General features: G+C 49.5%; 1 protein-coding gene across 1 annotated transcript in view; it reads left to right on the top strand.

The window, feature by feature from the left end:
• Positions 1–375: 375 nt before the first annotated feature.
• The window catches only part of PLPP5 (phospholipid phosphatase 5), a 287,796-nt gene continuing 262,592 nt past the window's right edge, over positions 376–25,579 (top strand). The window contains exon 1 of the mRNA XM_086943637.1: positions 376–459. The gene's annotated coding sequence lies outside the window, so the exon portion shown is untranslated. The remainder of the gene's footprint in view (positions 460–25,579) is intronic.

Genomic DNA, 25,579 nt, shown 5'->3' with positions numbered 1-25,579 from the left:
TCCAATAAAGGGATCAGCACTGGGGTGGAAAAGTCGCGGCAGTGAAGGTGTCTCCCCTTCACTTGGGACTAGAACTGTCTGATCTGACAAGGATCAGTTTCCTAGAAGAAAATATTCGCAGTCGAGCACTCGTCCTCCTGAAATGCATCATCCCGAGCAAGCATGCCGCTCTTTACAGAGTTTGTGCAAATGAGAATTTGCCACTCAAGATGGCGCCCGCGGCTGAAATGTACACGCGCACGGGAAATTACGTCAACGCTGGCGAAATGTGTCGTCATTTAAATCTTGTCTTCTCGGAGTGGCGCTTTAAATGGAAAAAAAATTGGGAAGGGACTGGTGACCGATTGAGGCGGGTCTTACTGCCACGTCTACTGAAAGGAGGAAGGCACATTTGTCGGCGCCTCCCCGGCAGAGCACAGGGGAAACCGGCAGAAGCAGCCAGGGACGGACGGATGCTAGGTGAGTGTATCTTGTCCCTGCCGGTCATGTGAGATGTGTTCGCACTGCGCCGCATGTTTTTGGTGTGCAGGAAGTGGGTAATTAGATAAATTCAAGGAGAACCACCCACCTGTGTTTATGTCAGTCACGTCTGTAGGAGTCCTACGTCTCATGTTACCCCAACAATTTGTAACATGCCCCTTATCACAGCGAGGCTAGAATAAACTCACACGCCAGCGGAGCTGACCGAACACCTGCCTTGTTCTGGTTTATAGCCGACCCTGTGACCCAAGGCAATTCCCGGTCTTGAAGGGTACCCAGATTTAAAATACCCGCGCCCTGGGACTAATATGGATTAGAGCGAGGGAAAGTTAAAGTCTTCATCCCCACCACCATAGAACTTCTCCACTCGCCTACAAAAGTTGGCCAACTGCGGGAGTGCATGCTGTGATGTCACACTTGCGGTAGCCTCTCGACAATTGTTATTAAAGTGGCAATGGTTATTTTTTAATGTATTGGTTTACAAGTAACAAAAAAATGACAACCAGTCATTTGAGACATTAAGCACAAGTTCAGGTTTGCTGGGACAGTGCTGTTTTTTCACCTGGTGTCCTGGCTTTCGGTAAATTTAGAGCTCACATGCCGTTTTCCAGAGAGAGTTGTTGTATCATTGTATATTATGTTTTTTTTGTGTGTGTGGGGGGATTCTTTATTGGAGCTTTGCTTATGTTTGTTTCCGTCTTTGCATCTCGTGTTACTGATCTATTGTGGAACGTTGCTGCAGCGCATCTTTCAGTATCTTCTTGGTGTTCTATGTTCTTGGGGCGATCGACGAACAGCGGTTGGGCTCGGAGAACAGTAGATTTTGTATAGCACTTGTACCCTTTAGGGTATCGAGGAGCTGCCATGGTCCAGTTGATTAGCCCAGTGGCGTAATGAAACTTGAGGAGGCCCCCAGGCTTCGAAAAATCTTTAAAATGTCACCAAACTGGCAGGTCTAGAGACTTGAATAATCTGCTCGACCTAACTGCAATGCACTCGACCTATGAACTAGTCTCACAATCCTCTTTTTAATTTTTTTTTAAATTAAAAGATCGTTAGCAGCACCACCAACCCTCTAAAGTGTGGACCAACACATTATTAGCAAACAGTAAACATGATGTCACTGAAGTACATCTTTGACTCTGAGAGGTTAACCTAGTGTATCAGAGGTGATAAAGGCTTGCGAGAATACATGGAGATTCACTGGAGTAAACTGCATGGAACAGACAAAGTTACTGAAGCACTACCTTTATGTGGAGAATAACATGTATGTCCAGTCTCTATTGTCTCCATGTTATGTGGAACCACCAGTCCAGATTAAATATCGTCTTTAATAAAAAAGAAAAATCACACCACCACTTCAGCACTGTCAGCGTCACTCAGCACCACTTAAGCAGCAGCACCACATGAGCATCACTCAGCAGCACCACCAGCACAGCACAACTTCAGCATCACTCCACCTTAGCCACAGCACCAGCTCACTACCAGCGCAACACTACCTTAGCATCACCTCCTCACCAGTACATCATCCTTCAGCGCCACCATAGCATCACTCCGCACCAGTGCCTGTCCTCAGCATCATTTTCATAATCAGAAGGGGGAAAGGATCACTGGTCCTGCTTAAACCTTGGGTTCACAAGTCAAGGACCTGGTATCTCCCAAACATATATGACTCTCATACACGTGTATATTGATAGTGATGGTCTCTCTTTTGCGGTATATACTGTGTCCCCGCTTTTCTACACGTGCGTGCGTAATCATTGAGTCATTTTTTGTCTTGTGCACCCTCCACCAGGAGGTTTGCCTTAAGGTTTAAGGCAGTAGTGATCGTGGAAAGTGGGGGGTAGTGGTGTGATTATTAAAAATCCGGAAGGCCAGACAAGAACTGTTTAATAAGTCTGGGTTCGGACTAAAGTTAAAAATTGCGGATGCACTTTGCGAATTGGTAAGGGATTCTAGTGCATTACATGGGTATTGTTAAAAAGAGGTCAACATGTTTCAGCCTTTGGTAGTCAATAGATCTATAGGCTTTCGTCAGGACCAATGGGGATTAGTGAATAGTGAGAAAACTGTGAGAAGAATAAAGGGATATTGACCTGATTCTTCGTGACTTTAAGGTTTCATTGTACCTGCAAAAGTAAAAAACACAGACAACGACAAATAGGGAGAAGGGGTATGGAGAAACACATAATTATGTACAATAGCACCTTAGTTTTTATAAGGAACTAGAAAATGGCAATACTTCCCGTCATACTCATTTCGGGCGTCAACTCTTCCATTCTCATGCTTAGTTTCGACTTATATTCAGGTGCCCATAGTTCTGACAATAATACTGTAGTGAGGTGCCCATAGTTCTAACAGTTTTCACTGTGCGTGATCTATAGTGAAATATACTCAACAGTGCGGATGTTTTGTGTTTTTATTTAAAGGCACTGCAGACATTCAGAGTATTCCAAGGATGTGGTTTTGGGGATTAAAGGCATGCTAATGGTGCCAAAGAGGTTTTCCACGAGTCGTTGGTTTAACGTGGCTGCATTCGTGCTCAATACGCTGCGCGCGCTCTTTAAAAATGCGCATACCTTGTCTTATTTTGGAAATTGCTCCCTCGGGGATTTAGGCTGATCGAGAGAGGCCTTACTGAAAGGTATTAAAAAGGGGAAGTTATCGAGTGCGCTTTTTTACTTACGGTTTCCTGTGTGTTGAATGCGTCTAGGTTTACCCAGTACCTTAGTGCCTTCTTACTCGGTCCCGGCAGCATGTGCTGACTCTGCCTGTCCTCACCCGGAACTACAGCGTGATGCGGTTCCGGGTCGATTTTTACTCCGTGGCGGTAGAAATGAAAGAAATACTTCAACAAGTAGTGTAGAAGGTTTCTTTTGAATTATACCCACCATTATATTGGTAATTAAAAAAGAGGGAGTGCAAATCGGTTCTTGTAAACAGTAATTTTTGTATATAAAGGAGACGTTGTTATTTTATTTTTAAATATCTCATCTAGTGAGAGAGGCTAGAGTGGGCTCATAAATTGTTGCGCTTAAGAGAGAATGCAGAGATTTTATTTGGTGGGTCTTTTTGACTACAGTATTGGGCTTGATTTTTGGGATCACTAGTAGAGTGCATATTTGGTGATCACCAAAGATGAACAGAGATAATAGGCCGTTGGGGTACCCTATTTAGGTGGATTAAAGGGAGTTGAAGTCTCACATCATCTGTTGAGAGATAACCATGGAACAGAGTCGTTCAGGCCTAGGGTATCTGTTTTTAACCTATGGACCCAACGTTGTTCTTTCTCGAACAGTATGTTTTCCGCGTTTCTGTCGATTGTCTCAAGGCTTTCCAGGATCACCCAATGGAGATCTTTAGCAGTGTGTTGTTTTTCTTTATAGTGTGATGACATCTTTGTTGTGCAAATGCCACCACAAGGGGCCCAAAACTATCAACAGAGCCGTCCTCTTTTAGGGAATGGCCAGAACAATCGAAGGTCAAGACAAAAAGGAGTGACCTGGTCTGACCAAGCTCGACAGGTCCAAACCAGGAGCGTTACCAAAGCCAACACAGGACAAGGTCCGACAATCTAATAGTCAACTTGACAGGATTAGAACTAACAGAGAACCAGACCAGTGTCCTGAACAAAGGATTAGGGTATGTGCCAACCCCGAAAACAGACGTCTTCAAAACGAAATGTGAACTCGCCAACTTTTGCCGCACACTGAAACTGAAAGCTTTTTTCAAAGGAGAACAACAATCCCAAGAAGGAGATACGACTCTAAGAAGAAAATCTACCTTTTGCCCGCTTAACTCACAAATCCCCATTGAAATAAGTACATTTGAACAGGCCATTATGAAGGAAGTTGAAGAATTGAATCATCAACCTCAAAGAACTTTCCAGAACCTAACAAAAGCAGAAAAAACTGCTCTGACAGAACTAAAAGATAATCATGACATAGTCATAAAGCCTGCGGACAAAGGCGGAGGGATTGTCTTACTCACAACAGAAGGATATGATAGACAATGCATGGACTTATTGGCAGACACTAAATTCTATCAAGTGATTACAACCGACCCAACAGCGCGCCTACAAAGAACAATATCATTGATGATTGAAGAAGCAGAATGCAACAACTGGATATCAAAAAAAGAGGCGGACTATTTAGTAACAAAAACACCAGTCACGCCTTACTTTTATTCTCTGCCCAAGACGCACAAAGACAAGATGCCACCACCAGGAAGACCAATTGTCTCGGGGATCAATTCTATTCTAGAGCCACTATCACAATTTGCGGACCAGTACTTGAGACCACTGGTCCAAGCCACTCCTACTTACCTAAAAGACACACGAGACTTGATCAATATGTTACAAAACTTCGAGTACTCGGAAAGCAGTATGCTCCTAGTAGGACTGGACGTCGAAAGTCTCTATACAAGCCTTCCGCAACAGAAAACTTTAGAGACTCTCGAAACCATACTGTTCAATATTGATTGGCCACACCGGACCCCAAGACATTTCGTATTAGAATGTTGTAGATTGGCCCTTATGGAAAAAAATTTCCAATACAAAAACACCCTCTACCTCCAGCAACATGGAACATCTATGGGCAGCACCTTTGCGCCTAGCGTAGCGGGTCTGTACGTGAGCACCTTCGAACAGACCTATGTACACAACGCACACAACCCCTTCTCTCGTCATATACTCTTTTGGAAGAGATATATTGACGACATTTTCCTAATCTGGAGAGGGGACAATACGTCACTAACAGATTTCCACAGGTGGCTGAACAATCAGGACGAATGCCTCAAGTTCACATTCACATCCAATGCACAGAGCCTGGACTTCTTGGACATTACCATTTTTGCCAAGGAAAACAGCTTACAAACAAGAACGTTTTTTAAACCCACTGCAAAAAACAGTCTACTATCCTTCAACAGTTTTCACCCCCGCCCGCTAAGGGAAAATCTTCCGTACAGCCAGTTTTTACGGCTAAGAAGAAATTGCAGTTCCATAAAAGACTATAAAACTCAAGCAAAAGATCTCTGTGAGAAACTAACAACTAGAGACTACCCAAAAAGAATAATCAACTCCTGTGCGAAACGAGCCAGAAATCAACCGAGAGAATCCCTCCTCGAAAGTCACCCAAAACAAACTGAAGACAGGACTACGTGTGTAACAACGTATAGCCCAATAAAAAATCAGGTGAAAAAAATAATCAACCGTAACTGGAAGATTATAACATCAAACACCCTGACTTGGCCAAAACCAAGATTTGCGAATAAAAGGAGTACCAATATCAAGGATCTGCTGGTCCACACCAGACCCCCACCAATAAAAAAGAAACAACAACCAGGCCTTTGGAACAATCCTCCAATCACTGGACACTATCCTTGTGGTTCCTGCGTAGCCTGTGCCACCACGAAACCAACAAAAGAATTGCAATTACTCCCAAACATGTTATGGAAATTGAAAAGACACACCAACTGCAATACCAGCCACGTGGTGTATATGATTACATGCCCTTGCAATATGAGATATATTGGGATGACATGCCGAAAAGCGAAACAAAGACTCGGTGAACACAGGAGTAATGTTAACTGTCAGAAAAGCACAACAAAGATGTCATCACACTATAAAGAAAAACAACACACTGCTAAAGATCTCCATTGGGTGATCCTGGAAAGCCTTGAGACAATCGACAGAAACGCGGAAAACATACTGTTCGAGAAAGAACAACGTTGGGTCCATAGGTTAAAAACAGATACCCTAGGCCTGAACGACTCTGTTCCATGGTTATCTCTCAACAGATGATGTGAGACTTCAACTCCCTTTAATCCACCTAAATAGGGTACCCCAACGGCCTATTATCTCTGTTCATCTTTGGTGATCACCAAATATGCACTCTACTAGTGATCCCAAAAATCAAGCCCAATACTGTAGTCAAAAAGACCCACCAAATAAAATCTCTGCATTCTCTCTTAAGCGCAACAATTTATGAGCCCGCTCTAGCCTCTCTCACTAGATGAGATATTTAAAAATAAAATAACAACGTCTCCTTTATATACAAAAATTACTGTTTACAAGAACCGATTTGCACTCCCTCTTTTTTATTTACCAATATAATGTTGGGTATAATTCAAAAGAAACCTTCTACACTACTTGTTGAAGTATTTCTTTCATTTCTACCGCCACGGAGTAAAAATCGACCCGGAACCGCATCACGCTGTAGTTCCGGGTGAGGACAGGCAGAGTCAGCACATGCTGCCGGGACCGAGTAAGAAGGCACTAAGGTACTGGGTAAACCTAGACGCATTCAACACACGGGAAACCGTAAGTAAAAAAGCGCACTTGATAACTTCCCCTTTTTAATACCTTTCAGTAAGGCCTCTCTCGATCAGCCTAAATCCCAGAGGGAGCAATTTCCAAAATAAGACAAGGTATGCGCATTTTTAAAGAGCGCGCGCAGCGTATTGAGCACGAATGCAGCCACGTTAAACCAACGACTCGTGGAAAACCTCTTTGGCACCATTAGCATGCCTTTAATCCCCAAAACCACATCCTTGGAATACTCTGAATGTCTGCAGTGCCTTTAAATAAAAACACAAAACATCCGCACTGTTGAGTATATTTCACTATAGATCACGCACAGTGAAAACTGTTAGAACTATGGGCACCTCACTACAGTATTATTGTCAGAACTATGGGCACCTGAATATAAGTCGAAACAAAGCATGAGAATGGAAGAGTTGACGCCCGAAATGAGTATGACGGGAAGTATTGCCATTTTCTAGTTCCTTATAAAAACTAAGGTACTATTGTACATAATTATGTGTTTCTCCATACCCCTTCTCCCTATTTGTCGTTGTCTGTGTGCGTGTTTTTTACTTTTGCAGGTACAATGAAACCTTAAAGTCACGAAGAATCAGGTCAATATCCCTTTATTCTTCTCACAGTTTTCTCACTATTCACTAATCCCCATTGGTCCTGACGAAAGCCTATAGATCTATTGACTACCAAAGGCTGAAACATGTTGACCTCTTTTTTTTTTTGTAAAATTTTTATTTTGCAGACAGAGAAAAATAACAATAAACAAAAGGTACCACATTGGGCGCGTAGAGGGTCCCACACAGTGGGAAGGCTTAAAAGGAAGATGAGGCAGAACAACAAAACAAAAAGTCTTCAGTAGCTGGTAGTGTCGGCAGTCCCGGATCAGTCCCCCTCCAAGGGGTAGCTCAAGTAGTGCAGCCAGCAAATAGTCCAGGAGCGCTCCAGTGTTCAATTAAGCCTCATCTCGGCAATGTAACTGTCCCAATGTAGCAACCCACCCTTCCCCCCAAGAACTCCCCCCCCCCCCCGTGACGTCGCCGCTCGCAAACCACATTCATCCAACAAGCATACTCTAAAGCTGAAATAAGTGTAAATTCCTTAACGATGCTGGGCACACAGCCGAGGGCAAGCCCGCAGAAAGAAAGGTCACCAAGGGGCCCCACTCGTGCTTGAAGTTTTTGTATTTGCCTATAAATATATCCGCCATTCTCTCGAGACTCAAGAGTCTCCACAGTCTAGAGTGCCAAAGGGAAACCACCGGGGCTTCCTTCCGTTTCCAGGCCGAGGCCAAAGTGAGCTTGGCCGCGCCGAGACACAGCCATAAGATCTTTTTATCGGCTCGTGATTGGTGTTCCAGGCCGGGGTCTCTCAAACCCAGCAGCATGAATTCAGGGGAGTCATCGACAGGGTACTGCAGAATGTCCTTAATATGGGACAAGATCTCGACCCAGAAGGGCTTAATGATCGGGCAATCCCACCAAATGTGGCGGAAGTCCCCCAGAAGGCCACAACCTCTCCAACACCTGTCCGTGGCCGCTGGGAAAATGCGATGCAGTCGAGCCGGGACCATGTACCATTGCGTAAGAGTTTTGAAATGCGCCTCCCTCAGGAGTATGGAGTGATCAAACTGCGTCATGTCCTTCCAAAGCGCCGACCATTCTCCGTCGGTGATATCTCTCCCCACCATCTCCTCCCATTGCTCCATGTAGCGCGGTCTAGGGGAAAGGGCCGAGCGGAGCAGCAGCTGATATAGAAAGGAGATGGTCCCCTTCATGGCCGAGGTCTTCAAGAGAAAGGCCTCAAACTCGGATAGAGGTCTCGTCGCCGCCTCCCGCACCGCGGGCGAAGTGGCCCAATGTAGCAGTTGCAAATGCCGATACCTTTCCCCTGGCAGCACTCGGTAGTCCCGCATGCAGTTCTCAAACGTCAGGGGATCGGGGCCATGGAACAAGTGAAGTAACGCCCGGCATCCCCCCTCCCTCCAACCGTCAAAGGGACCCTCGGCGAGCGCCGGAGGGAACTCTGGATTAAAATGCAATGGAGTGAATGGGGACGGAAAGGTCGTCCACCTCTCATCGCCAGCCAGTGTGTCCCAAACTTTCAGCGTAGTCCCCGTGGGGGTACTAATATACGCGTTAACCGGGCGGTCCCGCTTCGGCTTCCATGCAAGGTCCCAGATGGACCGGCCTACCACACTCCGGTCCATGTGTAGCCAGTGTTTGTCCGAGACCTGCTGTGACCACTCCACCATAACCCTAAGTTGGGCCGCCTTGTAATAGAGGTTGAAGTCCGGAAGGCCTACCCCCCCTTCATTCCGCAAGCGGCGCAGGAGCGTAAACGAAAGCCGCGCCCGACCACCCTGCCAGACAAATTTCAACATCATCGATTTGAGGTGGCTAAAAAAAGTGGAGGGCAGTGGGATCGGTAAGGCCTGGAATAGGTATAGATACTTGGGGAGAAGGACCATCTTGACAGCGTGTACCCGTCCTAACCAGGAGAGGAATTTAGGCTTCCACTTCTCCAGTTCCGCGCGCGATTTGGCCATAAGGGGCGGGAAGTTGGCCGCGAAGAGGCCGCCAACCGTAGGGGTGAGGTGAACCCCTAGGTAAAGCAGGGAGCCCGAGGCCCAGGCCAACGGTGTCGTCACCTTCACCCGAGCCACCTCAGCCTGAGATAGGGTCAGGTTCAGGACATGCGACTTGCCATAGTTAACCTTGAAGCCGGCCACCGCCTCAAATTCCAGCAATAGATCACGCACACACGGGAGAGAGTTAGCGGGGTCGGCCACCGACAAGAGGACATCGTCCGCAAAAAGGGTGATCTTGTGCTGTTCCCCAGTGAACGGGATGCCCTTCACCCCTTCATGCTCCCGGATGGCCAGCGCCAGAGGTTCAATACTGAGTGCAAACAGCAAGGGCGAGAGGGGACACCCCTGCCTAGTGCCCCGTGAGTGCTGGAAGAAGGCCGACAAATGGCCGTTCACCGCCACCCGGGATCGCGGGCTGCAAAAGTTGGCTCTCACCATCGCGATGAAGCGATCGGAAAAACCAAACGCACGTAACGTGTGGAAAAGAAAGCCCCAGTCCACTCGGTCGAAGGCCTTCTCCGCATCCAGCCCCACCAAGACCGCCGGGATGCGGAACCTGTCCGCCTTCTCTATAAGGTGTATTACCCTCCTAGTGTTATCATGCGTCTGGCGGCCTTTGATGAAGCCAGACTGGTCCGCATGGATAATCGACGGCAGCAGGTCCTGCAAGCGGCTCGCTAAAATAGCCGAGTAGAGCTTTGCGTCTATGTTGAGCAAGGCAATGGGGCGGTAAGAGGCACACTGCTCTGGGTCCTTCCCTGGCTTCGGCAGGACCGTGATCACCGCCTCCGCAAGGGTCCCAGAATTCACCCCAGATCCAACCATGTCGTTAAAGAGGGCGACCAGGAAGTCACACACCTCAGTCGCATAGGTCTGATAAAAGACAGCGGTGAACCCATCGGGGCCGGGGGCTTTGTGTAATTTCAGGTTTTTGATGGCAGCGAGGACCTCCTCCCTCGTGATCGGAGCATCAAGTAAATCGTTCCAGGCCCCTGACACCTGCGGAAGCGACAAGCGCTGTAGGAATGCACGTTGTTCAGCAGTGTCCAGCTCTTCCCCCTTGTACAACGCGGCGTAGAAGCGGCCAAAGACATCAGCCTTCGCCCCGTCATTGTGATGGAGCACTCCCGCCGTGTCCCTAATCCCACCCACGTATTCACGCTCCCTCTTATCTTTCAATTGCCGGGCCAGGTGTTTGCCAATCTTGTTACCCCCAGAGTAGGAGTGCCGACCCAGCCGCAATAGGGTGAGTTCAGCCCTATTCGCATAGTGCGCCTTCAACTTGCCCCTCACTGCCGTCAGGGGACGCAGGGTCACCCTCGAGGGATTAGCTTTGTGCTCCCTCTCAAGCGTGAGCACCTCTGCCTCCAGCGCCTCCCTCTCCTTCCTACGTAAGGCGTTCAATTGCGAGTTGAGGCCAAGGCACGTCCCCCTGATCGTCGCCTTGAAGGCGTCCCAGGTGGTCATTAGGGACGTGTCCGAGGGGGGGTTGCTATCAAAAAAGTCCCGGATGGCCTGACGCAAGGCCTGATGGGACGTCTCATCCCTGACCACCGAGGCCGGGAAGTACCACTTCCGGTTCGCGGTGTCCGGAGGCGACCACCGAAGCGTGAGCACCAGGAGACTGTGGTCCGACACAGAGATCGGGAGAATGGCGGCATCTAATATGTTCCCTCTAAGTGATTGGCTGAGGAAGACGTAATCCAGACGGGAGTAGGAGTGGTGTACATGGGAAAAGAACGTATAGTCCTTTACATCAGGGTGAAAAAACCTCCAACCATCAACCAGACCCATCTCTTCCACCCCCGCTGCGTGGCCCCCGAGAAGACCCCAGTGTCCGCCCTCCGCCCCCCCGAGCTATCCACCTCCCCATCCCAAACCAAGTTAAAGTCACCCATCATGAACACAAGGCCTTCCGCAAAGTCCCCCACCTTCTCCAGCAGCTCCTGCAAATACCTATTCTGGCCCGAATTAGGCAAGTAGAGCACCACAAATGTACACAGCCTGCCCTGGACGTGCCCCTTGACCATCAACCACCGCCCCTCTCTATCGTTGCGGACCCCCACAGGCTGAAAATGCAACGCTGCCTTAAACATTAAAGCTACCCCCCGGTGCTTCGTGACAGCTGAGGACCTGTACACAATGGGGTACGCCCTGTGGCGGAGCCGCAGTTCATCCTTTCGAGCCAAATGGGTTTCCTGCAGCCCCACAACATCAAGATGATGGTCTACAAGATATTTCAGGACCTTCTGTCTCTTCTGAGGGGAGTTCAAGCCCTTGACGTTCCAAGTGCCTATACTAATCGGCATGATAGACACCACACATAGAGCTTGCTATCGGAGATGCAAATGGCGCCCAACCCTCATTCCTCCCCTCCCCCCAGCCACGTGCTCCCAAACGTATCCAGAACAGTCGTAGGATCAGCCCCTCTACAGCATGGCGCGCATTCCACCACTCACACCCAGCATTCAACCCCAAGGGCCTGCCGTCACGGGCCCCCCCCCCAACCCAACAGTCCCCCAACCAAAAACCCCCCGAACCAACACAGAACATTGTACAGAAATAGAAAAAAAAGTGCAAAAACCATACTCAACAAGATCAGCAGGCCGAAGTCCGTAGGAAGCCCCCAATCAAGTGACAGGCCAGAGGAATGAAACCACTATTCCCCTTGGCCGTAATCGAGGTCGTCTCCCACCAGAGTACTTGCAAAACCCTCGATCAGAAGGCCCGAGCCTCCCCGGCGCCGATCCGCCATTCTTCGGGGATTACGCCGCCCCAGAGCTGAGCTGTGAGTCGGCCAACGTGGCCGAGGCCACCGAAGCGACCGCTGCCCCTCGTTCCTGCATGCTGGTAGAAAGGTCCGGACGCTGTCCAGCAGGGGATCCTGCGGGGGAGCGCCCCACCCTGTGCCATGAGTTCGAACGGCGGCGCCGTCGAGACGGAGAGGCCGCCGTGGCCTGCGAGGACGGCACGTCCGCCAGTCCCAAGAGCTCTTTTGCCGCCTGAAGTGTGCGTACTTGGGCCAGGCGATTCTGCCATCTGAAAATTATTCTGAAAGGGTGCCCCCAGGAGTAGGCGATCCCCCCTCTCTTTCAGGAACGCTGTGATAGGTCGGAAGTCCCTTCGCTTTTGTAGGGTAGATGCGGCCAAGTCCTGGAAGAGCTGTGGCCGATGGCCCCGAAATTGCAGCGTTTCGATGGCCCTGGCCTTCCGGAGTATCCTCTCCTTAAGTTGAAAATCGTGGACGCACACCAATATGTCGGGGGGAGGGCCCCCCCCTCGCCGTGGTAAGCCCACCCGGTGCACTCTGTCCATCCGTATTTCCGTCGTGTCCGCCTCATCTAGGACCTGGAGAAACAGCTCCTGAACGTACCCCCGGAGATCTCCCGCCTCACCGTCCCAAGGCACCGCCCGTATACGGATGTTGTTTCTACGGGAGCGGTTTTCAAGGTCTTCCGTGTGCAGTTGAAGGTCCAAATTCTGCTCGGTGAGGCGGATTATATCTTGCTGGAGCATATGAACGTCGGTGGCCACGCTCAGGTCCCTGTCCTCCAGGGTCGCCACCCTCTCTCCTATGCCGTCCACGTCCCTCCGCACTTCCCGGAGGTCGGAGGCGAGCTGCGTCCTGAGATCCGATATGTCCTCCTTGATGGATGCGAACAGCTCCGACATGAAGGCCTTCGTCGCTGGGGCGTCTTCATCAGAGTGCCTCGACGACCCACTTGCTCCAGGGGAGGCCGGTTGTTGGGAGGCCTTGTCTTTCCCCTGGTTTCGTTTGCGCTGCACCGTAGACATGGCGGCTCTCCGCGCCCTGTGTCGGCTCCACGTGGCCAAGGGAAGTAGCGGGGCCTGCAGGCGGATCAAGTGCTCGGTCCCCTCCGTCGCCTCCAAGCGTTTCCAGGCCCCCCGCACTCAGGCACTCGACCCGGGAGCGTCTCACGCAACCCAGGCGGGAAACCCAGGGAGCCGGTGACCTTCCGCCTCGGCCCTCCGAGCCACCGCTCTCCAATAAGCGATAGAATCACTCCTGGGCCCCGCCGCCGTCCGGCTCCATGCTGCGACTAGGCCTGGGGCTACGAAAGTTCAAGTATGCTGCTGGCGCCACCCGCGAGGGGAGGGCCGGTCGAAGTCGATAGTAAGGCGCCACCGGTCGTGCAAGTGTCACTGCTTGGCCGGGGGTCAGTGCCCCACCTCCCCCCAGGTGTGGCGGGGTATGAGCCGGGTCTCGTCGTCAGGACCTCCCTCGTCCAAGCTCTGGTCCGAACAGCCTTCCGTCTGCACCAGTGCCTGCAAGCGGATCTAGGGCCCCGCCCTTCGACCACGCCGGGCCGCGATGGCTGGAAAGCCCGGGGTCTCACAGGCCGCGGGTTGCGGACGCTCTCGCAGGCGCTCCCAAGGTCACACCGCCTCGGTGACCCCACCAACGTCCACCGCTCTGCCAGGCGAACGTCTTCGCCACCGTAGGGGCTCGTGGGCACCCCCGAAGTCGTGCTGTTAGATGCTTTGTTGGATCAGCGCCGGAGCGGCCCGAAAAGGCGTCCTACGCCGCCGCCATCTTGGCCACGCCCCCATGTTGACCTCTTTTTAACAATACCCATGTAATGCACTAGAATCCCTTACCAATTCGCAAAGTGCATCCGCAATTTTTAACTTTAGTCCGAACCCAGACTTATTAAACAGTTCTTGTCTGGCCTTCCGGATTTTTAATAATCACACCACTACCCCCCACTTTCCACAATCACTACTGCCTTAAACCTTAAGGCAAACCTCCTGGTGGAGGGTGCACAAGACAAAAAATGACTCAATGATTACGCACGCACGTGTAGAAAAGCGGGGACACAGTATATACCGCAAAAGAGAGACCATCACTGTCAATATACACGTGTATGAGAGTCATATATGTTTGGGAGATACCAGGTCCTTGACTTGTGAACCCAAGGTTTAAGCAGGACCAGTGATCCTTTCCCCCTTCTGATTATGAAAGTTACCTACGGAGACTGAAAGGATTCTCACTCTGCCTCCCCCACCCATGATTATACATGTCCTCAGCATCACTCAAAACTACCACAGCGCGACCTCCGCATCAGAACAGCTCCACCTCTGCATGAGCGCAGCACCACCTCCCCATCAGTGCACCACCACCAATGCAGCCTCACCCCTTACCCGGGGCAGCACCACCTCCAACGCAACTCGGTATCTGCGCAGCACCTCCTGCGATTCAGCGCTGCAACACCTCTGCATCACCTCATCACAGCACAACCTCAGCATCACTTAGCACCACCTGAGCACCAGCATCAGCACCATCTTAGCATCAGCACCATCTCCGCATCAGTGCACCACCACCAATCCAGCCCTACTTCAGCATCAGTGCAGTGCCACCTCCAGTATCATCGCATCACCTCAGCACAGCACCGACTGAGCATCACTCAGAACCAGTTCAGCACCACCTGAGCATCAGCGCATCACTCTGCACCTGCACAGCTTCACTCTGAACCCGCACAGCATCACTTGGTGCCACCAGAACATCACTCAGCACCATCTCAGCATCAGCACAGCACCACCTCCTCATCAGTGCACCACCACTACTGCAACAGTAACTCCCCATCAGCGCAGCACTGCCTCAACATCAGCACAGTACCACCTTAGCATCAGTGCACCACCGCCAGCGCAGCACCACTTAATAAGCAACTTAGCACACCTCAGCATCAGCACAGCACAGAATCAGCACCATGTGAGTACCAGCACCGTACCACCTGAGCTCCAGTGCAGCACCACCACCTCAGCATCACTTAGCACCACCACCTTAGCATCACTCAGCACCATCTCAGCATCGACCAGGAGCACTACCTCAGTGCACCAGCGCAGCACCACCTCAGCAGCAACTCCGAACCAATACAGCGCCACCTCAGCGCAACATCAAGTAAGCACCAGCTCAGCACCTTCTGAGCACCAGTACCTCAGTATCACTCAGCAGAGCACCACCACAGCACCCCCTCAGCATCAGCACAGCACCACCTCCTCAGCGCATCACCGCCTCAGCACCAGCGCAGCCCCACCTCAGCACCAGCACAGCCCAACCTCCGCACCAGCGCAGCCCCACCTCAGCACCACCTCAGCATCAGTGTAGCACCACCTCAGGGTAGCACCACTTCAGCATCAGAGCACAGCATCAGCGCAGCATCATCACAGCACTAACTCCGCATCGCCACCTGAGCACAGGCGCAGCACTTTGCACCACGCTAGCAGCACTCTGCACCACGCTAGCAGCACGCTGCACCACGCTAGAAGCACTCTGCACCACGCTACTGCACACTCAGCACCACCCTAGCAGTACTCAGCAACACCTCAGCATTAGCACAGCACCACCTTAGCATCAGCACAGTCTCAGCATCAGTTCTGTACCATCTTCGCATCAGTGCACCACCACCAGCGCAGCCCCGCTTCAGCATCAGCGCAGCACCACCGCCGCACCAGAGCACCACCTCCGCATCAGCGAAGCATCATCTCCCACAGCACCAACTCAGCATCACCACCTGAACACAGGCGCGGCACCACTACCCTAGCAGCACTATGCACCATGCTAGCAACACTCTGCACCATGCTACTGCACACTCCGCACCACCCTAGCAGCACTCGGCAGCACCTCAGCATTAGCACAGCACCACTTTAGCATCAGTACAGTCTCAGCATCAGTACAGCACCATCTCCGCATCAGTTCACCAGCGCAGCCCGCTTCAGTGCAGCATCACCTCAGCATCAGAGCAGCATCACCTCAGCGCAGCACCACCTGAGCACCAGCGCAGCACCACAACCTCCGCACCGCCTGAGCATCACTCCACACCGCCTGAGCATCACTCCGCACCGCCTGAGCATCACTCCGCACCGCCTGAGCATCAGCACAGAACCACCTCAGCATCAGCACAGAACCTCCTCCTCATCAGTGCACCACCACCACTGCAAAACCAAATCTGCATCAGCGCAGCACCACCTAAGCACCAGTGCAGTACCACCTCAACATCAGCACTTCACTATAAGCACAGCACCACCACTGCTTCAGTGCACCACCACCGCAGCGAACCTCCGCACCACTTCAGCAGCAACTTGGCATCAGCACAGCTTCACCAAAGCACCAACTCTTTTACTCAGCACCACCTGAGAACTAGCTCAGCACCACCTGAGCACCAGTGCAGCACCACCACAGCATCACTGTGGACTAGTGCAGCATCACTCAGCAGCGCCACCAGAGCATCACCTCAGCACAGCACCACCCCGCTTCAGGGCAGCACCAACGCAGCCCCTCCACAGCATCAGTGAAGCACCAACTCAGAAGCAACTCAGCACAACATAGCACCACTTAAGCATTAGTACAACACAGCCTCCACTCCAGCGCAGCATCACATCAGCGCAGCATCACTTAGCACCAGCATAGCACCACCAAAGCATCACACAGGACCCCCTCAGTGCCATGTGAGCACACGCACGCCGCCACCTCCCACCTCAGTATCACTCAGCACCAGTGCAGCACCACCTCAGCAGTCTTGCAGCACCTCACCATCAGCACAGCACCATCTGAGAACCACCTCAGCACAGCAACATCTCAGCAGCACTACCTCCTTATCAGTACACCAGCACCAGCGCAGCACCACCTCAGCACAGCATAATCTCAGCATCAGAACAGTGCCACCTCAGCAACAGTGCCCCATCTCGGCTCCAGCGCCACTCCACCTAAGCAGCAATTCAGCACCAAAACAGCATAAACTCAGCACCACCTGAGCACCAGCGCAGCACCATCACCTCAGCATGACGCCGCGCCATCCTCTCAGCATGACTCAACACCATCTCGGCATGACTCCGCATCACCTGAGCACCATCTCAGCATTAGTACAGCACCATCTCCGCATCAGTGCACCACTACTGGTGCAGCTCCACCTCAGTATCAGCGCAGCACCATCTCTGCATCAGCACAGAACCACCTCTGCATCAGTGCGCCACCAGCCCAGCCCCAGCAGCAACTCAGCACCACTGTATCACCACATCGGCATCAGCACACTACCTCCGCATCCACGCATCACCTGTGCACAGCACCAACTCAGCATCATCTGAGCACCAGTGCAGCACCACTACCTCAGCATGACTTAGCACCACCACAGCTTCACTTAGCGCCAGCACAATATCTCCTCACCACCTCAGCATCAGCACAGCACCGCCTCCACATCAGTGCTTCACCACCAGCAGCACAGCAACACCTGAGCAGCAACACAGCACCACTTCAGCATTAGCGCACCACCACCTCAGTACCATAGCAGCACCACCTCAGCATCACTAAGCACCAGCACAGTACCACCTGAGCAGCACCTCAGTATCACTCAGGATCACCTGAGCACAAGTACTCAACCACCTCAGTATCCGTACAGCACCACTTCCACACCAGCGCAACACCACCACAGCTACATCTCAGCAGAGCACCATCTCAGCACCACCCACCAAAACACCACTTCAGCACCACCTCTTCATCAGTGTATCACCAGTGCAGCCCGGAGGATGGGGAGCATCCAACACAATCCCACAGGAGAGGGGAGGGACAGAGTAGTGTACACGGGACACCCCTGCGCACAATGATTGGATAGAGGGGAAGGGACCCTCAGCACTCAAGGAAGGCTAACGGGAGACAGCAGTGCAGGGAGGGGGAGGGGGGGGCTAGGTTAAGAGGTTTGTTAGGCGGGTGGGCCAGGGCCCCGACTAGCACTAATCCTACTGAGCAAGACAGGAGGGGATGCTCGCTACGGAAACAACCAGAGAAAGTGCATAAACTGTCCATTTAGATGTAACAAATGTGATAAAAGTCCGAATATAATGTTATCTTGATGTATGCAACTCTGCTTGAACATAAAGGCAATAAAGTTTATTAAAAGAAATCAGTGTATCACCAGTGCAGCACCAACTCCGCATTAGCGCAGCATCACCTCAGAGCATCAGTGCAGCGCCACCTCAGAATTAGCACATCACCATCTGAGCAGCACCACTTTAGAATCAACACAGCACCATCGCCTCATCAATGCACCACCACTAGTGCGGCCCCACCTCAACATCGGCACAGCACTACCCTCGCATCAGTGCACCTCATCACCAGGGCAGCCCCAACCTCATCACCAGGGCAGCCCCCACCTCATCACCAGCACAACCCCACCACAGCAGCAATTTAGCACCATAGCACAGCACCACCTGAGCATGACTCTGCAGCATAACTCAGCACCACCTCAGCATCATCCAAGCACCTCCTCGGCATAAGCACAGCACCACCACCATTGAAGCACCACCTCGGCATCAGTGCAGGGTCCGGTTCAAGGCCATGTGTATGGTCCATAAGTCAACGACTGATAACGGCTCGGCCCTCTTACACCCTATGTTTCTTCACCATCAGATTCACGATCTCTCAGATCCAACCACAAAAACCTGCTGATAGTCCCTAGGGTCAAACGGACACGCATGGGTGGCCGGCGTTTCACATTTCATGCAGCTAAATTCTGGAATCAGCTCCCCGAATGTATTCGGCTGGAACCTAACCATCTTGCCTTCCGGAAACGGTTGAAGACCATTCTGTTTCGTTGATTGGTGATTACTTGTTCTTGGTCTAAAAGCGCTGGGATGCCCCCGGGTAGCCATGCGCTATATAAGCATGTACTCATTCATTCATTAATTTCCGCATAAGCACAGCACCACCTCCGCATCAGTGCACCACCAGACCAGCCCACCTCAGCACCAACCTATCCCTACCTCAGCAGCACTTCAGCATCACGGTAGCACCACTTCAGCATCAGTACCCCCTCACCTCAGCACAGCACCAACCCAGCATCACTCAGCACTACCTGAGCACCAGTGCAACACCACCACCTCAGCATGGCTCATCACCACAGCATTACTCTGCTTCACTCATCATCACTTTAACTTCACCTCCGCACCTGCACATCACCACCTCATCATAACTCCACACCACATCAGTCTGCTCTCAGATCTGGCATCTGTTGATTCTCCCTTAGTGTCAGTCCGCTGCTCAAGTTGTAATTCAGGTACTATTTCCCAACCTCCACCCTCCCTATGTTTATGCCCTCCCCTCCAATAATAAAATAAAAGCTTAATAAACAAGCATTAGAACAGGCAGGAAGAAGGTGCCACATTACTAGGACAAAAAACACTAGAAGACATTTTTTGTGTCAATTCGTTTTTAATAGGGTAATTCAGTTGTACATAGCGTCTTCTTGGTTATTTATAAGGTAACAAAATATTATTATAACACTTTACTATAACTTTTCAACATGCTGGCCAGCAGCCACAATGCTCTACAACATAGATTAAAGACACTGGCAAAGCCAATGCTTGTTTGGGAATGTACCTAGCTGATTGTGGGCTGCTGAGATGAGCCGTCTAGGGAAAGCCAGCAATCCTGTACATGTTTTAAAACTAGACACCTAGGGGAATCCAAGATTGCGTGACTTGTGTGGAATTTACCAGGCTGTGTTACCCAGAATCTCTTGCAAACCTCAAACTTTGACTAAAAAAAACATATTGGCCTCCTATTTCTGTGATGGAAAGTGCTGAAATCTGTGGGGAGCCACAAACTTCCTTCCAGCCCCCTCCCACCCCCAAGTCTCCCGATATAAATTTCACTTGTACGGGTAGGCCTAGTGCCTGCTACAGAACAGATCAAGGAGTGTACCTATGCAAGGACTCCCTTTGATTTATTTATTTTTTTTTAAATATTTTTTTTTATTGCAGCCTTGCATATCGTACAACCAATTCGAGCAACAATCCAGCTGTCAGCATTTGCATTACACAGGTCCCTAAAGAAAGCATCACACGGCCATTCAGCCCACACCCCGGAGGTCGGGCGGCATTAGACAGGAGAGTACTAGGTAGATTTTCCTGGGTGGCTGATGAACCCAGGCCCAAAAACTGTAGTTACCCCTTTTGTTGAGGGTGCCACATTGTGTCTTGAATTTCGCACTTTTGCCGACTCTAGGCCAACCCACACAGGTGACGTACCATTTTATCTGGAGGTATGTGGGAACTCTGGGTGGCAGGAAGTTTGAAGTTCCCTGCAGATTCCAGTACTTTGAGGGATTTACGCGAGCCACCATGGAGTCCGCCTGGTGTATAGTTTACAAAAGTATCTAAAGTTGCTAGATTTTCCCTAGAGCCAATGTACAGCCTGGCAGTAAAAGAAAGATATTACTGCACAACCATCTACTCCTCAAGTACACACACATACTGGTTGCTTTTCACACAAGGGTGAGTGAAAGGTTCAAAATGTAAATTTTAATAACAAGATACTTCACAAAAATGAAATACTCGGTTAATAATTGAAAGTAAAAAAAAACTGAACCAGTGACTCGAAGCTTGTGAACTGTAAAGCCACGACAAAGCGGCGGCTGCTTAACAGGCCATTGACACACCCTTCACGTGTGACACACTCAAAACCATTAACACCATTAGCCGCGTGCCGAGCACATTACAACACTCATATCAACAAACAGCGCCATTCAAGGGCCCATTACACCCACAAGATAGACACGGCAATCACACCACCTGGCAGCTGACGAAATATGTGGACTGGCGTTAAGCTGGCAATGTTTGTAATGACTAGCAGCATCATGCACCAGTCCATGCACACTGCCAGCCAAGAGCCAGTCCATGCACACTGCCAGTCAAGCGCCAGTCCACACATTCACCACCAGTCAGACTCCAGTCCACAGGCAGCCATCCCTTAAGAAAACAAACCCATTGGAGTAGATGAAAACCCAACTATAACCACAAACACAACAGCTCTAACTGAATACATCACACTACTGCCACCTGTGAAACTGAACAGAAAATTTAATGCAGGCACACATAGCCCAGGATTAGAAGGACACTTGTGGCAGTACGTACAACACTCCTTAAGCACATCTGTTTGGACACAGACTGAATTTCCTACAGGGAACTTTGTTTTGGGTGTGGGAGGAATGTAATCAGGAAAGTGGCAATCTGTCAATCCAGCCACACCCTCCACCACTCCGACTCTATGAATACATCTCTGCTCCACTGCAACAAGGCTGCCTATCGCAGACTGCTGAAGTCATTTTTGAATCTGGAGAACAATCTTTGAATACAAAAAAATCACAATGTTTCCAACTGAAACAAATAGACAGCCAACTTCTTATACCAAATGTATGACTTACGAAGTGCCTCAGATGCAGAGTAGTCTCAGAACAATGGTCAGAGGAAGATTAAAAAAGCAAACCAACAATCTTCTGAGCGGTAATCCTGCAGTTAGCCATAATCCTTACTAATAAAAGTAAGACAACAAATATGTCAACAATAACCAACACTGTGTATAATAAGTAGTCTGGATTTATAAAACAGAAAGTTGAACTACTGGCATATATAATATACTGGAAGGAAAAGTCAATCCATACAAAGCACGCAAAAACCTATATAATCAAACACGATACCACTCGCCAAAAAGAGCTAGACTGAGGATCACTTGCACCTACTCTGCACAAGCACAACAAGCACCAGCAATATCCCACTAGAAATTAAAAGCAAAATACAATTACACATAAGACCGCACAATACACATCTTGCACAAATCCAAGGAGAATTTGACACACAATAAAACAGAAGCTAACTATGCTGCTATTATTACACCATTTTAAAAAAACGCATTCATGCAAGGCAATGATATTCATTTGGAGTAAACAATATAAAAAAAAAACTTTTGGAACCAAACAAATGCAGCTACACAAACTGCAGATCTACTATTGTGGAAACCGCAAGCAGGAGTCTCCACAAAGGAAATCAAAAACTTTGCATTAGAATATGAACTAAAACATTAAGATCGCAAATGATGACAAGAAATGAAACAGTTAATATTATAAAACACTATCAAGTCGGCCCTTGTGAGCAGATCATCATCTCAAAAGTCTGATCTAACCACAAAGGGGGTACAAAGCAAAGGCAAGAAATTAACCTCGCATAGGGGAGTGACCATTACCCTAGTCAAACACCACTTCACACACACCACCATCCAAATGACAGCCACACACATCACTAGCCAGAAGCCAGTCGACACACGCCGTCAGCAAAATCCCCAATTCAAATACACCATCAGCCAAACGCCAATCCACACACACCGCCAGCCAAATGCAAGTACACACACAGTCAACCAAATGTCAGAACACGCAGACCAAACTCCTGGTTTTCACACACACCAACAGAAACTTTCCCTGGTGTTGAATGGTTTTCTGGCCGATCTGTTTCCAGGGGTAGTAGGAAACTGACAAAATATTGCCTCCATAATGGGGAGCGACCCTTGCCTAAGGGGCTACTCCCCGACATATACATAAGCACATTCCTGGTCTCAAGTTGCTTTCTTCCCCATGGGCCTAAACATATGGCCTCTCTGCCCCCAGGGAGAGCAGAAAATGGCTAAAACATTGCCCCAACAAAGGGGAGCAGCCCTTGTCCAAGGGGCTTCTCCCTGACATTTAAATATATTTAAATCCCTGGTAGATCAGCAATCTAGAGAGCAACCCTTGCCCAAGTTCCTCTCGCCAATGAAAAAAAAATCCCCGGTGGTCTAGTGGGTGCATTCCTGCTGCTCAATTACGGCCCCATCCTGATCTTTTCTTTCCCCTGGTGCCTCACTGCCCTCCTCGGAGGAAAAACAGTTTCCTCGGACGCGCTGGAAGCAAATGGCTTCCAGCACATCCCTGTGTCATTTGATGTTGGCGTGCGCGCCAACGTTGTCAGATCGCTGAGGTAGGGCGAGTCGGGGGTGCCAGCGTAACTACTGCCACTGCCAATGGAGACATGTCGCGGGGGCCATGGGGGAGCACTAGTGCTCCCAGCACAGGTCAGTGGTTGAGGACATCTCCACGCTATCACCAGCACCGAAGGGGTTAATTGTGTTCCTAAAGTGGAGGAGCAGGTTGTAAACAACGTTACTTCAACTTCAATGGTGATCTAGATGTTGTTGCTGGTGATCCTGGTGTGGTTGTTGGTGATCCCTGTATAGTTGTTGGTGATCCCAGCATGGTTGTTGGTGATCCTAGTATGGTTGTGGTTAAAAAAAAAACAAAGGTCCTTTTTGCATGGTAAGAATATGTGTTGTTGATTTGCAGGTCATGACTGATTCTGTTTCACCTGTGACCATGTTATGTGAATCTACTTTCAAATCATTGTGGGTAAATACTTTACTCAAGAAAACTTATATTACAGCAGTTGCGGTGTATGGTGATAGAGGTTGACACTTTGGGTTACTTTGAAGATATACAGTGTTTTTTTGGGGGTGGAGAATGATTTTCACTAAGATAAATGTAGCTGTGAACAGCCAGGATATCATAAGTTGGATTGACCAAGGCAGGTTTGTTATAGAGTTGAAACCCGGTACTGCCACTCCGGTTATGCTTGTGGATCAATGTATTTACATTTATAAAGCGCGCAGCTACAAAACAGGGTCTTCCGGCACTGGACATGTGGAGGCTGCAACAGCTGAACAGAAATAAAGACCGGACTACAGAGCAAAGAATACACAAACCAGGTCAAACGGGATCACTAAACAGCGTCTTTAAATTCTTACGGCAGGCCAGCAAAGATTGACAAGTTTTGAGGTCCAGTCGAAGGGCTTTCCAGAGCCTGGGGCCAAGACAATAGAAGGAACAACTCTTCATACGGGCCAACCGAAACATGATAACTGAAAACAATTGTCATATGGTTACTACGTTTCTATATATTGTGTTAAGTTAGCATGTGCTTATTAAATGTTTAAACGCCATATTTTCTTTATGCTTCGGTTTGCACACGACACCTAATTGTTATTGTAGCTTCTAACCTAGACGAAAGATGTGATTTATTTGAGAATAATATGTTATTGCATTGGTATCAGTCGTGCTTGGTACACTTGGTACAACTGTCTGCACACTGAGAACTGCACACTCTAAGAATAACCTAACACAAGATTGCTGAAGGCCTGATCCTCGCACCACGTTAGTCATAACACAAATAATGTTGTTGCTAATATTGGGCTCTACGCGGGTTTAAGATACAGTTACAGGGAATGAATCAACACACTTGATGCTTCGCATTCTGAGAGCTGGTAGCGGTTGATGTGATCTCCTCCTACTGAGAATTAGAGGTATGGGTCCGCCCTGCTAAGAACCCAGATGAGACCTTCTTAGATATAATATAATATGCTAATTAGGGTGCGCGAAATATAGGTGATACAGAATTCTATAGATCTTTGCATCATAACATGCTATCACCTTTTGCTTATTATGGATTAGTGACTATGCTGCTAACTCTGATTTTTATAATATGTATGTTGATATTATATAAGATACTGCGTTTGAGAATGTTGCATTGAAAAATAAACATTTCAAACTTGCACGTGTGTTCTCTGCCTCCCAGTTTCGGTTTGTAATGATTATATAACGAAAGAGTGTTCATGTGTTCCACGATACCTGAGGTATTCTAAGTTCATGTTCTGGATTGTCTAAGTCATTGGTAAGTTATTACTGCCGATGAGACACTGTAGCTAGCTTGGTAAGGGTATTTCTGAAACAAAGGTGAGTTTTGGGTCACCCTAACTCACCGAGGTTCTAGATCTCTGTGCACAGCTCTGTGGGAGAACGGAAACCCTGCTACATGGCGCCCATACGTTGGTTGGCCTTATATCATGACACTCGAGTAGTATAACATTCAAACCTTAACGCCTTCATTCCCGTTTCCGGAAAACGGCAGTGTCGGAAAAACCTACCTATTTTTGAACTAGGTCTTTTTCAAGCTTGAATCTAACTGTAAAAGGTTTCTTTGAATTACTACCCAGTTGTGCTACACAGTACTCTTTGTATTTTCACTTTCCTGTGCTGACATGGCACAAGCCGTGGACATCCCGCAGCATAGTCGCATTGCGGTGCGTGACCATTTGCGGATGTATGATGTTCCTGTGGAAGGCTTGGCTGTCGTTCTGGTAGTGAGTGCGGAACATGCTTACCCGTACGAACTATTTTATTCGTGGGTGACATTTCCGGCGGTGGACGCTAATTCTGGAGTGTTCCATTCATACACTGCTTCGGCTGTACCGGCTGCGTATGCTCCGTACAGAGCACTGGAGGTTCCTATTGATGCTTGGCAGCATGGAGTTTGGTTTGGTGGCGCCC

The sequence above is a fragment of the Lissotriton vulgaris genome, chromosome 11 (genome assembly GCF_964263255.1).
Source record: "Lissotriton vulgaris chromosome 11, aLisVul1.2, whole genome shotgun sequence".
Taxonomy (NCBI): Eukaryota; Metazoa; Chordata; class Amphibia; order Caudata; family Salamandridae; genus Lissotriton; species Lissotriton vulgaris.
This window is presented reverse-complemented; position numbering and strand designations above follow the sequence as displayed.